This window comes from Phyllostomus hastatus, unplaced genomic scaffold, assembly GCF_019186645.2.
Source record: "Phyllostomus hastatus isolate PE091 unplaced genomic scaffold, TTU_PhHast_1.1 phas_scaffold_93, whole genome shotgun sequence".
NCBI lineage: Eukaryota > Metazoa > Chordata > Mammalia > Chiroptera > Phyllostomidae > Phyllostomus > Phyllostomus hastatus.
The window spans coordinates 35,989,833-36,003,167 of NW_025334042.1; the positions used below are offsets into that span (position 1 = coordinate 35,989,833).

The 13,335-nt window shown below is 40.8% G+C and overlaps 1 protein-coding gene across 1 annotated transcript in view; it reads right to left on the reverse strand.

Annotated features, from left to right (window-relative positions):
- RASSF8 (Ras association domain family member 8) overlaps positions 1-13,335 on the reverse strand; it is a 96,923-nt gene that overhangs the window by 69,177 nt on the left and 14,411 nt on the right. The window contains exon 2 of the mRNA XM_045829524.1: positions 236-316. The gene's annotated coding sequence lies outside the window, so the exon portion shown is untranslated. The remainder of the gene's footprint in view (positions 1-235; positions 317-13,335) is intronic.

A 13,335-nucleotide genomic window follows, 5' to 3' on the forward strand; every position in this document is an offset into this window, starting at 1 on the left:
TTTTATGATTCTAGTAGCATCAACCCAAATTTGAATCTAGGGATTTACACTACAGTGGCAAAAGATACCATCGTTAACCACATTTATAATTATCTATAGCCCCCGCTTCTTAAGAGTTCACCAGTGAGCACAATCTCTAAAAGTCTCCCAAACTTAGAAAAAAAAATTTTATTTAAGTCACCCTAAGTGATACTCTGCTAGGAAGTACATGTGGAACGCAAATGTGCGGACTCACCTGGTTGCGCTGGAGCCCTCAGGTGGGGAGAGAGCGAGGTCGTCCGGACCGGAGGATGGGCAGGGCACCAGGCACAGGCACCTAAAAACATACACAGCGTTCTTACAGGCCTGGCTCATTTTTATCTTAAAAATACTAAGTCATCCCATTTTAACTTATTATCATTAAAGAGCAAAAAATACACAAGCTCTCAGCTTCAAATAGTTCTCCCAAGAAAAATTGTTCCTTCCCCTTCTGATCCTCCCCGAATTGCAGTGCTTATGGGGTAGTTTGTTTGGTTTGGTTTCAATTAGTATTTTTATGCCTTTGAAAAAGGAATTTCAGTTGTTTCTTAAAAAGGTCATTTGATGGCCCATGGTGTGCTAGAGAAACTTGGGGCTGCCTCCTCCTCCTGGCGAAAGCTCCCTGCCATCCCCCAGTAATTTCTTGAGAGCGGTTTAACAGTTAGACATTTGGAAAACTGCCTGAGGTCAGGGCCTAAAAATGAAGCGGGAGGAGAGAGCTCAGGCTTTCAGCACCAAAAAATAAAAACAAAAGCATGCCGCACTTTCCCTTGGTGAGTAAAAATCACAGCCGCTGGCTGCGAGAGTCAGTTGGCTCCAGTCCTCTGACCATTCTATCGCCTAATGCTTTGAGAATGTGACCCCCTGGCACGACGTTAGTTAGAAAGAAAGCCTAAGAAAGAACTCTTGGCTACAAGGCGAGCATTGACGCAATTCTAATGTCTGCTACATTCAGACTATACCCTTCACAGGCATTTTTTTTGCATTTATTTATAGAAAAGTTTGCTTTAGGGACAAGACCATCTTCTGTCAACCACTTTTTTAATGTACCAGGAAACTGAACTTTTATTATGAAAGAGAAAATGTTACCAAAAATGTTACAATCAAATTATTAGTTATACAATAATGGGAAGAATCAAATTAGAAATAGTGTGAGGAGAAAGAGCTGGAGAACCCCAAGTCTGATGCAAGCTATCAGAAAATATACAAATTTCAAACACAACTGAGGAAGTGAGTAAGTAGTCCAAAGTGTCCCCTTCCATCCCGGGGTTCTTCTTGCTCAGCTACTATAATCCTGAATGGTGACATTGTCTCCAAATCTGGTTACTGGACTAACACTTCATATAACTTAATAGTTTTTATAAAAGCACCATTCATTTCCGGATTATTTTTACATAGTGTTATAGCTGTAGTGCAAAGGTGCATTAGTGCATGCTTCCAAGTTTTACAAGAAAAAGAGACTAGCAGTTACATTACATTTTTTTCCCAATGAAAATGAACAGGCTTTGAGCCAACCAGATACCATAATATTCCTGTTTCATCTCTTATATAAGATAGCTTCAACAGACCTACTTATCTCTTGGAGAAGCTGGAGGAAAGACATGCATTTGAGGCTGATATGCTTTGGTAAAAGGGCTTGTCCACGGAACATGGCATCATTGAAGAAGCAATGAAGGGGCAACCCTGCTGGAAGAGAGGGCTGGGGGCGAGTCCAGAATCTGTGAGAAGAGGCTAACTAGCCTAACCACCCTAATTCCCACCCTTAGGCCCACAAGATACCTGGAATCCAGCCTAGTTGGCAAAGTGATTCTTACTTATTTAAGTCAAAATCTCTTTTCCTAACCATCATCACTCTTTTTAGTTTTGTTTTCAAGAAAATCTTTTGGAAGTGAAAAGTGGGCAGTTGAGGAGTTACGAGAACTGACATAATCATTATCTTTTGTCCATAAAATAAAGTTACCACTACCAGAGTCAGACACTTAAAAGGAGATTAGGATGCTTACTCCCTTGTATGTAACTGAAAATGATACTAATTTACATATATATATATATATGCCGATGTTAAAATCTCTCCTTTATAGATGTTTATAATTATAAAATTCTGGGTAAGTCAAGGTGCTTTGGGATGGGATGGGAAGTGTCCCAGTCTTTCCAGTGTCCTGGGAATGTGCTTGGGATGCCTCTGGTAAATACCCAGCCTGACCAGAAGTGAGGGACTCCAGGTCTCGTGGACGGTCCTCACCTTTGTAGTCCCTGCGAGGCTCAGCTGTCTCCCTGGCCTCACCAACTTTTTGTGCTGGCCAAACTCCAACTCACCCTCCCAGAGACAATGCAAATGTCTCACATCCCCCGCAAACCTTCCCTCAGCTGGAGTGATTGTTCCAGGTATTCTCAAGTAGCTGGCTAACTGTACTCACTGGCACTGTTTTCTAAATCCTTACAACCCTATGAGGTAGGTAAGCTGTAATAAGAGAATTATCAGGAAAGAAAACTAAAAACCAGAAAGGTTAAATAACAGTTTAAGGTCGTATAGCTATTAAATATAGGAGGACCAGGAATTGAACATGGGCAAATGGACGGCAGAGCCCACGATCTTACACAACTGACCTCACTACTCCAATATGTACCTCTATTGCCATGTTTGCCTTTGCTTGAGGGCAGAGACATTTTGCACTGACATCTGCATTCACATGGCCCACAATGTAAGAGATGTTCAATAAATGTCCACTGAGGCCTGATGAATTCAGAGGGTTTTACAGAATGGCAGAGGGTTGTTCAGTGATGCTAACCTTATCGTCAGTGAAAACCCTGTCTAGCTAAATGATTCCTTTCATCTAGATACAATTCTCCTATGACCACATATCTGAAAAAGAGATATCTATTACAGAAGTAACTGAAATGGACCAATAATCGATATGTTACCAACATGTGCAATTTGGGGTAAAAAGAAGGAATAAAAATTAGAAACCTCTTTGCTCCAATAATTATATTATTTTTGGTAAAATTAAAAGGTTATTCACAGGACACTTCAAAATTTGTGCTAAAGGCATTCTCCTATACTGATTGACAGCCTCCAAGATAGTTTCCCCACATCCTTGCCTGCGGGTCTTCACACCATTGTGTATTCTCCTATCGCAATGAGCAGAAGTAACTTGCAGGGCCAGTAGTATATCATGGAAATAACGTGTGACTTCCAGGCGAGGTCATAAAAAAAACAATGCAGCTTCCATCTTGTTCTTTTTTGGTCACTTGTTCCTGTTATACAAATGCTCAAGAAGCCCCATGAAGAGGTCCATGTAGTAAGGAACTGAGGCCTCCTGCCAATAACCAGTTCAAATCTGTCAGGCATATGAGTAAAACACCTTGGAAACAGCCCTTCCAGCCCCAGTCAAGTCTTCATACAGACAACTCACGACTTGGAATGACATCTGGACTGCAACCTTATGAAAGACCTTGAGCCACAGCCACCCACCTGGAACATTCTTGGATTCCCGATCCAAAGAAACTAGATGAGATTAAAAAATGTTTGCTATTTTAACTCCCTAGGTTTGAGGCAACTTGTTATACAGCAATAGATAACTAAGATATCTATTATCTACACAGTCTTTATTTAAACTAGTCTAAAAATGCAAATACAAGTTATTGATGTAAATGAACATAACAGGTTACTGCAATTTCTATACACTGAACTCTAGCAAAACGAAATGATTTAGAACTCAAGAGCAAAATGAATTCCAGTTTCCAAGAGGCATTGCCATTTCCCCCCTTTCTTCCACAAATCAGGTGAAGGAAGCAGGACTTTCGCTTGCTTGTGGCTGTCTCTTAATAACTACTGATTCGGTACACTCCTTTCCTCCAAATCAGGCCCACTGGGATGGGACGGATGGTCAGTGGGCAACGGTGGCGTTTCCATCACTGCAGAAACCAGAAAAGAGCCCACTGAGCTGGTGGTGTAAGTCTTGTAGACCATGTAACAAAAAATCTAAAGGGCTTGAAGGAAGCCAGCTACTATCCAGCCTGTTACCCGGAGATGTTCAAAAGTTAAAAAATCGTGTTTTTATTGAAAACAGAAAAATCTGTACAAATATGCAACTATAAATAAGTATTCAACTGTAAACAAAATGTTATAGTACATTTTCATAAGTGCTGTTTGTATCCATAACATAAACTAAAATCATCAATATTATGCAAATTTGTAATTCTAAATTTTTGGTTTTTCTAATAAAGAGTAGGAACATTCAAGGGTCTTTTTCTTCTTCAATACCGACACTCACAGACATCCTACATTTCTGAGTATAATTTAGGTCTGCTTAAAGCAATCTGCAAGGTTAGTAAGAAAAGTATCTTAGGCTTTACCTCTTCCACATGAAATGTTAAAAACAATAAGATTTCTGTGAAAATAAATCCATTATGATGTTATCAGCTATATTAGCTTACAAAGGAGAGGGTAAGGGTAATAAAAAAAATAATTATCCATATAATAAACACTGACCAAGCCCTTACTATAAAAATATAGTGGGGATTATAAAGGTGGGTAAGATACGGGTTTCTTTCCACTAATTATACAATACTGTGAGACACAACTAATATCTGGCAATAAGGACACCAAACACACATCTGGAAGCATGAAGGAGACCTGGGGGAAAACACTGCAGTCCAGTGCGCATTGTGGTGGGAACCTTCGTGAGACGACTCATTACAACTGCTACCGGCTGTAAATTCTGAGCTTGTTCATATTCGTGTTGAAAGTCTTAGCACACAGGTGACAAAACTGAAGTTCAGAAAGATTAGGTAACTTGACCCCAACGCAGTGCCTTTAACGGTTAGTAGGCACTCAGTAAGTAAGTGACGGGCAGGACTCTGTACGACTGAGGCACTGTTCACAACCCTGTGAGGGTGAGTCCTGTAATATGCATTCTGCAGATGAGGAAATGGATGTTTCAGAAAGATTTGGTACCTTTCGAGGTTCACATGGCTAGTTAGTGGTGGAGCCCTGATCTGAACTCAGGTGTTTGGTTTTTTCCCACCAGACTCCCATCCCAGATTAGTTCATATAAGTTGCACTGCTTCTAATAAGTCTTCATACTCTTTCCTGCACCTTGCCCTTTTGGGTAATAAACTGATCCATAAACCATAGGAATTGAGTCCTGGCTAGGTAGCTCAATTGGTTAGAGCATCATCCTTATACACCAAGGTTGCAAGTTTGACTGACGGTCAGAGTACATATGAGACTCAACCAATGAATGCATAAATCAGTGGGACAGCAAATCAATGCCCTCCCTCTCTCAAATCAATAAATTAAAAAAAATCAGAAAATAAACCATAGGAATTGAAATACATTGTTAGCCTTATGATTTGTAATTAAATGTCATACAGGGAATCAGAAGAGCAAAAGGAGAAGGATAAATCAAGCAAATGATATAATCATTCTTTTTAAATAGTCAAGCAATCATTTTTGTTTAGAACAGTTTGAAAATGCATTTCATAAACCTTACTAGACTACCCATTGATTATTGGATAAGGTCTCCTTCCCCTGACTAACAATTTAATATCCCACACACCAGAGAACTGTTTTCAGAGTTGTGATAAATATTCATCAAATTATCTAGGTGCCATTACTGAAGATCTATTACTCCACTTTGAGCTGCCCCAAAACAAAAAAAACCCCACACAACAATGTTACGTGCAGACAGATTAAAAAACAAACATAACCATATTAATAGAAGCTGTATTTTCCTACAGAGCACACGCCAGACAAATCCGACACTGGGACATCAAGTCAGCCCTGAGAAAGGCAGAGTATGACCTCTGGTGTGGTCCAGTGATTAAGGGAGGACACGTGGCTGAGCCACAGTTTTCAGAGAAAACATCAAATCGATGGTAATGGGAAGGAAAAAGACCTGAAGACTAGAAAAGGAAGTAGGTTCCTTCTGCAGAGCAGACACTGTACAGCTGTCTTTGCTGTCACTCAGAAAGTCCAGGCTCTGTGCACTTGCAGAAGAAATGAGATAGGCTAGGCACAGCCCTGAAAGAGCTGCCTTCTGAGACCAGGAAAAATTCAAAAAATTAACTGGTTTTTAATTTAAATGAAGTAAACTACAAAGGTAATAAGACTGATGAAGTTGTAAACAGTCCTTCAATGGGCAGTTTCTTTAAACACATTAAGAGGATTCTTCGGAGGCACCCACTGTTTTGTGTTACTATGTCAGATCTACCCGCATACTGTACCAATGAATCCTGTCTCACTTCTTTACAGTCCCAGCACCTAGCACCAGACCTGACACTCAGTAAACAAGCATGTAGGGAAGGCCAGGAGGAGCATCTAGATAAATTTGACATGCTATTTCCCCAGGAGGCAATGCAAGCAGTTAGCTGATGCAAATTTGTCTTTCTCCTCTTCACACACACAAGAAAAGATTCACTGAGGAACAGGTCAATTTTTTAAATTAAAAAAAGTGTTAATTAAAAAATAAACTGTGGTTTTAAGTTATATTTTTGTATTAACACAAATGAAATCCTAAATATTGATTTTGACCACCACTCACCCTAGAAATTTTCCCAAATACTAAAAGGTGCTCTAGTTAGCTACTTCTCAGCTTATCAGATTTGATTATCCCACTTCACGGCTGTCCATTAACCATCTGCTCAGTACGGATACAAGACAGTAAGAAGAACCCCAAGGTGGTCAGGACGGGTAGTCCTAACTTGAAGGTTGTCTGCATGGATGCTCGAAAATTTCCCCCATTTTTTTCTGATGGTGTCAGAGCACTAAATTTAAAAAGACTCTACCATAAACAAGAGTAAATTCAAATGTGAGGAAGAGATTCAGTTTTTAAATAATACTAATTAATTTCAAGTGACAATGCTTTCATTCTCCATTTAAAATACGGGTTACTAGAAAAATTTTAGCATACATTTAAAAAGGCAAAAAAAAATAGAGCAAAGAATATGCTACCACTGAAGTAAAAAATTACTACAGTACGTTGGCACATTCAAGTATGCTCTGAACAATTATCTAATTTTCTAAATTGAGGTGTTTCACAATGTATGTTAATCTTGAATAAATGTCCTCATTTCAGTTCAAAGGAAAGCATAAGCAACAAAGCTATCTTAAGTTGAAGAAGAGTATCTTTATATTTAAACACTATTTAAGACAGGCACTTGTGCAGATTATACTTTACATATTCCACAAACCTTATCATTTCCTGTCTTAGTGCCTTAAGGGAGGAAAGCCCTTAGATTGTTTCTGGAATTGTATGTAGTCTCCCACCGTTTCTGGTTTAGTTTGGTGTACTCTTTCCCCTTGCTGACATCATATGATATTGACTGTAATGCTGTGTTAATAATGTTCAATTTGGTTAAGCAAAAGAAAGCTAAGGGGCAAGACTGAATAGTTCACATAGTGTATCATGATTTTCAGTCAGTTCATACCATGTTGCAGTTCATACCAGTTTACTGCTTACCACTGGCTCTAAAAGTCAAGAGTCCACTCCTGACCCCCAGGACAGGAAAAATGGCATAAATGCGTAAGGGCTAGTGTGTGAGAATAAGTAAGGGTGGTGAGATAAAGAAGTAAAGTGATTCAAGCAAACAGAAGGGAAATAAGTCAAAAGTGTGGGAAACACATGGAAGAAGCCAATGGATGTCTAATCCCTGCACAATTTAGACAGAAACTGGCATAGAAGGAGGAGCCAGCAGAGGTGCTCACAGAAGAGGCAGGCTGCACTGGCATGATGTGGGAACCGACAGCAGCCCACCCACCACAGGCTCCAAAGAGCACATGGAACCACGAGCCTCCATGGTCCAGTCTATACCAGTGTGAATGCTGAGAAAGAAGACACCTAGTAAGGGATCCTGGTGGCTAACTGGGCTCAAATTAAAAACAAACAAACAACAACAACAACAACAAAACAAAGTCTAGCAGCCATTTCTTCTTTTTAAATTTTAAAAAATTGATTTTTAGAGACAGGAAAGAAGGGAGAGGGTAGGGAGGGGGAAGAAAGAGAAAGAGAGAGAGAAACACTGATTTGTTATTCCACTAATTTATGCATCCATTGGTTGATTTTCACATGTGCCCTGAAGGGGACTGAACCTGCAACCTTGATGTATGGGGACCATGCTCTAACCAACCAAGTCACCCAGCCAGGGCTAACATCCATTTCTAAATAGGGGAATCTCATGCAAGCCACACTTTAGGGAGGAGTCTGCACTGAATTACTGCCTCTTGCACTGCACTGCCTATCTACACTGTGGTCCTGCCATCTGAGCCAATAAAGGAGATCCAGAAATTTTATTTCAACCAACAGAACTGAGGCATTCCCTGTCCAATCAGAGCTGCACAGCTATAGCCCATCAATATCTTCACTGACCAACCAGAACAGTTTCATTATGACCAATGAGGACAGTGAGGACCAATCAAACTGTGAGGGTTTGGAGTCCTCATTTGCATGAGGACAGACCAATCATGAATCAGAAGTAGGACTTCTCTCTAAGACAACTCTCCTCTGGCTCAGGGAGCACACTTTCCCTTTCTACTGAAGAGAGAAGACTGCATTTCCTTGGCTGGAACTGAAATACTAAAGAAGTCTCACTGAAGCAGAGCACACAGAGTGAAACAGACAGGTGAGGTGCAGAGCAAGGCAGAGCGGTGTATACAGGAGCAGGTGGAGCAGAGCAGGACCACCTCAGAGCTGTGCTGTTCCACAGCCGTGCTATATCACAATTGAGCTGTTTGCACTGAATAAAGTCTCCTTCTTCACTGTGCCCCAAATTGCAGATTCCTGTTGGTGTTGAATTGGTGCCAACAACCATCCATTGACACAAGAAATGCGAGTTCATTCTCACTGTATGCAATCAACTCTCCAAAAAGAACATTGGCCTTTTCCTTTACATGTTCTGAAGGCAGCACAGACAATAAAAAACACACCATCGCAGCTCTGCTGGAAAGTGGATATGGGATAGTCATGACCTCCTTGAGCCTCCTCTGCAGAGCTGTTAGGAATAAGCGCATCTGGTGTGTCTTTTCAGTAACTAACATTGGCAACACCTCTAAGGCCCCAGGGAGATGCAGGATCTTGGAGGAGGATGACTTCATAAACAAAGATCACAAAGGGCACTCTTATCTTGGGATGCTGGGGAAACCAGACTGAATGTAACTACTTCACCCTTTAAGACTGAGAAGAGGCTCAGCTATAGTACAGGGTCACAGAGACCAGGAGAACCACTTGCTACAAGCCAGAGTTAGGAAAAAGAATTTGCCTAAGCATTTCATTAGATAGCACTTTCTATGTGCCAAGCCACTGTTTTATGTATTTTATGCATATTAATCCATTCCTCATTTTCTGATGAGGCAGAAGGCACAGGGTGATTAAATAACCTAAAACCGGGTCACCAGCTAGTAGATGGCCCAGCCCTGTCTGCTGCAGTCTGTGCTCCCCACCAGCCACCACACTGCCTTTAGCCAGGACCCAGAGCTGCCCTCTGGGCAGGAAGGTTTTCTCCCCCTGAAACACAATTTTGAGCCACCCCTCCCTAAATCCTACATCTGTAAGGTGGGGATAAGACCACTTCTTTCCCAATGAAAAGAGTATTTTTATGTGAAAATGCCTAACAAACATATGAAAAGATGCTTTATGTCATATATCATCAGGGAAATCCAAATTAAAACATGCAGATGCTAACACACATATCAGAATGGCCAAAATCCAAAACACTGACAACCACCAAATGCTGGTAAGACTGCGGAACATCAGAAAATCTCATTGACTACTGATGGGAATGCAAAATAAAAGACAGTTGGCCGCTTTCTTACAAAACTAAACATACTCTTTTCATAGGATTCAGCACTTGTGCTCCTTGGTATTTACCCACAGATCCTAGAAGATGGTGTTGCTATGCCTCCCTTACATACTACAAACTAAATTTGATACAGCAGTAAGAGTGGGTTAAAGTGAACAACAAGGATGACTTTGAAAACTATGATACAGAAATAACCCATCATGCTTTATATGGTGCTGACAAGTAAAAGTCTGATAGTAACAGCAAAGATCCTTTAGAAAGAGCTGCGAGTCCCTCAAAGGTGAAGACTGGTTTAGTCTTTGCTTCAGTGATTGACTCCACCAGCAGCAGCAAGGCTATGCAGCATGCCTGCCTCACTCCACCTCTATGCGAAAGGGGCCAGCAACTAGAAAAACGTTAACATCACGTAGGGTGACCATACACTTGATCATCTGGAAGGAAAGGTCCTATTACTATGCCAGAGCAACAGGGGTGAACTAGGACTGATCCGGTTACCAGGGCATATGTCACTCTAACAATACACCCCTATTTTCTTTTAATAAAGCAAGTGCCTCATCTCTTCACTGCCCATAAAAAGTACCTACCCACTGCCTATTCTCCACTGGATGAAATCTAAATTTATAGTATAATACGTTTTATCATGCCCTTCAACTCCACCACTCAAAATATTGCTTAATATAGTTACTTAAAGCAGGTAGTTTGATAGCCTTCATTCTTAAAATGATAGTTTTAATAGATTTTAAATTATATAAAAACTCACCAAGTTGAAATATCTCATTCATAATTTTTAACTTAGCTTGAGTTTAAATTATTCTTGCAATGAGACTACCAGAACTGCCTGACATCTTCATCTCCTTCTACAAAAAAATTAAAATCAAGGCATTTATAACTACCACCCCTGCCTGCTTAGAGTAGAAGCTGGCTGAGGCTAGTAGGTAACCAAGAAATCCTCTCTCACAAGCTTAAGAACTTAATACTACCCCACCTACTAACTAAACATATCCACCTATACTGTTGTTTTGTTTAGCCACCATCGTATTTTTGATGTTTTTAAAAGGATGGAAATCACCCCCAAAATTCAGATATATGCTTCTCTGAAAACAGGCACACACGCACACACTGAAGATTTGCCAAAAGCTGGTCCACCCACATTTCCTAAGGGCAGTAATCAGCGGGAGCTGAGTGGGGACCGCCCCCCTGTAGGTAATTTGAGTACTCTCTAATTTGCCCCAGTCCTAACCACTCTTCCTTTACACCCAACCCACTTCGCCCCTTGCTGCCATCTGCCTTACTGCTGTAATGAGTTTGCAAACACTGTCATAAAGCACTTGTAAACAAGCACACACACCCCATACATACAGAAGGCCAAACAGATTGGTGACAAGGGCACTGTATACCCAGAGCCTCGGGGCTTGTGGCTGATGGATCGGCAGGACGTCTCACTCTTTCCCTCACTCCAGCCGACTGCTCTCCCTCGTCTCTGCTTTTTCTCCCTCTGCTGTCCTCCTACTCTGAGACCAGCTTTTCCCACTGGGTCCTTTGTTAACTTTCGGTAGTTCAAAAAAATCTCTCCAAACCCATTTTCTCATTCATAAAATGAGTAAACTCACCTTGCAGAGTTGTGAAGATTAAATGAAAATGTGGGTCAAGGGCCTAGCCCAGCCCTGCACATGATATCCACTAGTTATTTAAATCAACAAATCCCAAATAAAAGTAAAACCAATAGCGAGCCAGAGGGGAAAGGAAAAGAAACAAACAAAATTCTTTATGGAATTTATTTCAAGTTTAAAAATATTATAGTTCTCTCATTTTTAAAGAATAAGTAACAAAATGATCACACATGCAAGAAATAAATTTGGCCACATCACATGAGCACTGAGTGGAGTGGGGCCGCCTGAGGCCTCGGGCAAAGCCGCTGAGGAGGGACCCCCGACATTCCCAGACTCCCTTGCTGATCTCCTGGGTTCTCATTTAGGCAACAATTTCATTTCTTTTTTCTTCTTGTTCTCCTTTAGATTTTATTTATTTATTTTTAGAGAGAAGGGAGGGAGAAAGAGAGGGAGAGAAACATCAATGTGGGAGAGATACATCGATGAGTTGCCTCTTGCTCACCCTTAACTGGGCACCCTGCCCACAACCCAGGCATGGGCTCTCACTGGGCATCGACCTGGTGACTTTTCAGTTCACAGGCCAGCACTCAATCCCCTGAGCCACACCAGCCAGGGCAACAATTTCATTTCTTATAAGGTACTTTTAATGAAGGCACAGAAATGATTAAGGAGGAAGGGTGTTCCCCACCCTATACAGGAAGCATAGTAGTGTCCGAAATCTGTGGAGAATTTTTATGAGTTTATCTAAGCCAAAAAGACAGTGAAAAAAAGCAAGCTCTTAAATGCTCTGCAGAAGGGCACTTTGCAGCTTCTTTTATGCAGTTGGAATTCAGAAGGGAATTTAAAGAAGATTATACATAGGTAGGAGAAAGCAAGGCCAGGGTTGGGTTACAGGATAGTTAAGATTATGTGCTCTCTCCAAAGGTTGGTTATGCCTTCAAGGGGTATTGCTTCTGGCATTTCAAAGGTGTGTTAACTTAGATACACCAGAAAAATGGACAGGGCTGGCTTAAAAACCTTTCACTAAAGAAGTTATAGGCATGAGGTGTGACTACCCACCATGACCTGCCCAGTTAGGAATTTATGATTTATTACAGCACCCCTTTTCATCCACAAATTACTGCATTTATTTAAAATACTTTTTTAAAGCCCAAATTACTGCCCATTTTGTTGTACATATGTGTGCTTTTTCTTAAAATAGAACATGTGAGGAAGTCTTTGGTTTCCTTTCTCTAAATAGAATGCTGCATTTAATTACATTATTAGTATTATAGCACAGTGTCCCACCTAGAGAAAACAAATAGCAACCACCACTGCAGGTACTCTTATTGGACAGGTGAGGCTGGCCAGTCTGACTTCAGATATATAAGGGTACTTTATTGAGGCCTACTCCCAGTCATTTAGGAGCTTAAAAATAACTTGATTTGACCTCAGAATTGAATAAAGTTTTCCAGATCGGCTCGCTCTATCAGACGTCTCTGTATATTCAACTGAAGTCTATGACATGTTTTTTTTTTAAATAGAATTTTAGAAGAGCTCCATCTTCATTTCCATGACAGACTTGACATTTATTGCCATCAATATAATGCCGTCAAACTGCATTCCCTCAGTGCCGACAAACAAGTACTTGCTTTTGTCTATGTTCTCTTCTGCGTCTTTGTTTATCAGACTTGGGAAATGCCTCAAACTCCACACTCACTCAGAGGTAGAAAGGCCGGAGGACTTCAGGCCTGATCCTACTGTCAGCAGGGAGCCACTGAGGATTTCAAACCAAGGGGTGCCACAACACTAGTCCCACGTCCTACCGCTATGTGAACTTCCACTGATCTGATCATTCCCAATAACTGTTAAGAATCAAATTATATAATGACATAAAAGTAGTTAAAAAACTGAATAGCGTGCTGCAAAA